The 3,614-nt window shown below is 39.9% G+C and overlaps 1 pseudogene; it reads left to right on the forward strand.

The window, feature by feature from the left end:
- Positions 1–2,379: 2,379 nt before the first annotated feature.
- Positions 2,380–3,319, forward strand: LOC147366137 (trace amine-associated receptor 8-like; annotated as a pseudogene).
- Positions 3,320–3,614: the final 295 nt, after the last annotated feature.

A 3,614-nucleotide genomic window follows, 5' to 3' on the forward strand; every position in this document is an offset into this window, starting at 1 on the left:
CTATCTCTAATATTCCACCAGAAGAGGTAGAATCATGTGCAGCAGTGATCCAGTTTTTAATGACAACAAACAATTCTCAGTTTTTATTTAACCTGACCCGTCACTAACCTTTGACACTCCTGGTATTCTCTCCTTCACGAACAACTTTCATCCCATGGGAGTCTGTGGGACCACTTTTTCATCTTTTCTCATCTGTATTTGTTTGTAGGCATAACTTTGAAGTTGGTGCACATCCAGTTTCTTCTGCTTTCACTATATACCTTCCAAACTGGTCAACAAATGTTTATTGAGTATCAGATATATATCCTAGGCTTTATGACAGGTGTATAGCAGGCAATCACATTTACTTCTCAAAACACGAGGATGCTGAAGAATTTCATGTGATCATATCAGGCAGTTTCTTTTCTGAGCTAAAAATTTACAGACTAAACCACTCACTAAAGAACCTCAGTTTTATGTCCTTCTGACCACTCCCAACTTAACCCATCATCTTTCTCCCTAGTGTACTCTTTCTCCTATTGCATCTTTCTTGTTGGCAAGCTAAAAGCCTGGAATCATCCTTGATTCTTGCTTCCACTATGCACCCCAAACCTCTCCACCCTCTCAGTCTTTAAATTCTGTATGTTATATTATCAAAAAAGGGGGAGGCAAGGTTACTAAATAAGAGTGGGAAGAAATCAAGTTATATTTGAAAATTGAAAGAAAAGAAATGATAGTACTCCCCAGAAGAATTTGGTAGATGATTAACTGAATAATTGTTTTCATGGGAAGGATTCTCATCCACCTGATCCCCTACCCCTGGCTCTTTGGGCCCAGTTCAGCCTTTCCTTCCTCACCCAGACTTATTAGCACTGCCACTCCCCTCTCCGTCCTATATGAGGACTGGATATGATGCGGGGAAGGTTGTGGTCAGGTGTGCATTGAGCAATCTCAGGGCAAGCATGACAAATGTCATCCCATCTCAGGCTGGTAGGGTACAGCATGTTACTTAAGAGATTCAGGGAGTCCAAGCCCCTCCTTCACCAGTTTAGGTACTGTGTGGTTCCTGATGTGGAGGCTGCCATCTCAGGGGGTTGTCTATCTGCCTTTGGTTGAGGTGGCAGGCCCAGGAGAAGGGCAGATACCTGGCTCAGCTTCCTCACTCCAACCTGAGCCTGGACTATTATTTCAGCGGTTGGTGAGAGGGGGAGCCTGGTAGTGGTTGGATCACTGAGTCACAGGGGAGGATCTCCAGGCACCTTTGAGGACCTGCACTTGCCCTGTTAATATCTCCATGTCCGAGAGAGAGGCATTCCATAGCAAAAATCAAACATCTTGGTAGGTGAGAGAAACTGCAGAGAAGGGGAAAAGCTTGATACTTTGAGGGCACTATTTTTCATGTTTTTGAATAAAATCTCCACATTTTTCTTTTGCCCAACCCTGCAAATTGCACAACCAGTCTTATAAATAGTGAATAGGTAACATTATTGTCAAATACAGGATAAGGCTATTTCAGAACAGTTGAATTAAAAGAAATTTCTCTGTTGTGAAAATTGTAAGGATTTTGATAGGGTAACAGGGCTTAGAAAAATGTGTTCTGTAGAACTTTTTAATTATAATGATCTAAAGTAAGTTTCCTTTCATGAGTCGTACCTTACACTACAGGGGTTGCTTGTGAGGAATTTATCATGGACCAAGTTCATTGGCTGGCTTCTTAAAGCATCCTGGGTGTTAACTTCTCAGATGTGAAGGTGGAAATCTATCAAGATGTGACTTTCTAAACATGCAATTGTTGCATGTGATTATCCTTTATAAGGGGGCTTCCCAGGTGGCTCACTGGTGAAGAATCTGCCTGCCAATGCTGGAGATGAAGGAGACATGAGTTCATTCCCTGGGTCAAGAAGATCCCTTGGAGTAGGAAATTGCAACTCATTCCAGTATTTTTGCCTGAAAAATGCCATGGTTGGAGGAGCCTGGTGGGCTACAGGACATGAGGTCATTAAGAGTTGACACAATTGATTGACTGAGCAACTAAGCATGCACACATATCCTTTGTAAGGAAGAAATCCACAGGTATAAAGGACCAAGTAATTAAATTTCTTCAATTATGAGGCAATGTGTTTTCTGGACTGATGAAAAATCATAGAAGATTTGCTTAGGGTTAACTATCTAGGAGATTTAGATATAGAAATATTATGTAAACATAGAAAGAATGTATTTCTGAGTTTTAAAAATTCTTTTAGTTTCTCTTCATAACAAAATGGGAAAAGGATGAAATATGAGACAGTTTTTAAAAGTAGTACTCAAGTATGCAGTTTTATTTTATTTTATTTTTTAAAATTTTCAGAATTGAAGACCATTTTTCTGAAAAGCAGAAACAAAGCAAGCATCCAACTGCAGAACCATGGCCAGCAATCTTTTCCAACCTGAAACCGTGCAGCTCTGCCATGAGAATGTGAACAGATCTTGTATTAAATCTCCTTTGGGTCTTTATTGGCTATCTTTGGAAACTTGTTGGTGATTACTTCAGTTCTTCACTTCAAGCAGCTGCATTCTCTAGCCAATTTCTTGATCACCTCTCTGGCCTGTGCAGAGTGACCGTGATGCCCTTCAGCATGGTCAGGTCCGTGGAGAGGTGCTGGTACTTTGGAGCCAGATTTTGTGTGCTTCACAATTCCTGTGAAGTGGTATTTTGTTACTCTTCTCTCTTCCACCTGTCCTTCATCTTCATTGACAGTACATTGCTGTTACTGAACCCCTGGTCTATCCCACCAAGTTCAAGGTGTCTGTGTCAGGGGTATGCATCAGCATCTCCTGGATTCTGCCCCTTGTGTACAGCGGAGCTGTGTCCTACACATGTGTCAGTGAAGATAGGATGGAGGAATTAGTAAGTGCTCTCAACTGTGTATGGGTTTTGATAAGTGTTTTGTTATTTTTTATACCTACCATTGTTATGATTCTTTATGGCAAGATTCTTTAAATAGCTAAACAACAAGCTCTAAAAATTGAAAATACTGGTAGCAAAGCAGAATAAGAGAGTTACAAATCCAGAGTGCCCAAGAGAGAGAGAAAAGCAGCTAAAACATTGGGGATCACAGTAGTAGCATTTATGATTTCATGGTTACCATATACAGTTGATATATTAATTGGTGCCTTTATGGGTTTCATAAACCCTCCCTATATTTATGAGATTTGCTGTTGGGGTTCCTATTATAACTCAGCCATGAACACTTTGATTTATACTTTATTTTACTCTTGGTTTAGGAAAACCTTGAAAGCTATTTTAAGTGGGGGACTTTTTAAGGATAGTTCATCAACCACTAGCTTATTTTCAGAGTAAATTAAAGCACTAAGTTGAAAAATTTAGGACTATTTTTAATATTATGAATTTATGGTGAAATTAGATACAAAAAATGAATAAAGCCTTTCAAAATTGGGGAAATATATATATTTCAAATTAGCCAGGAGCAAAGTCACAGACAGGTACCTTCATCATATAATAAAGATATTTATTGCACTAAGTAATAAAGGCATGGCCTTGAGGAGGGCCTGGCAGCCCACTCCAGTATTCTTGTCTGGAGAATTCCATGGACAGAGGAGCCTGGGGGGCTACAGTTTATAGGCTCAGCAAGAGT

This window comes from Bos grunniens, chromosome 9 (genome assembly GCF_055505025.1).
Source record: "Bos grunniens cultivar Pamir isolate PY7600 chromosome 9, Bosgru_T2T1.0, whole genome shotgun sequence".
In the NCBI taxonomy this organism is placed as follows: domain Eukaryota; kingdom Metazoa; phylum Chordata; class Mammalia; order Artiodactyla; family Bovidae; genus Bos; species Bos grunniens.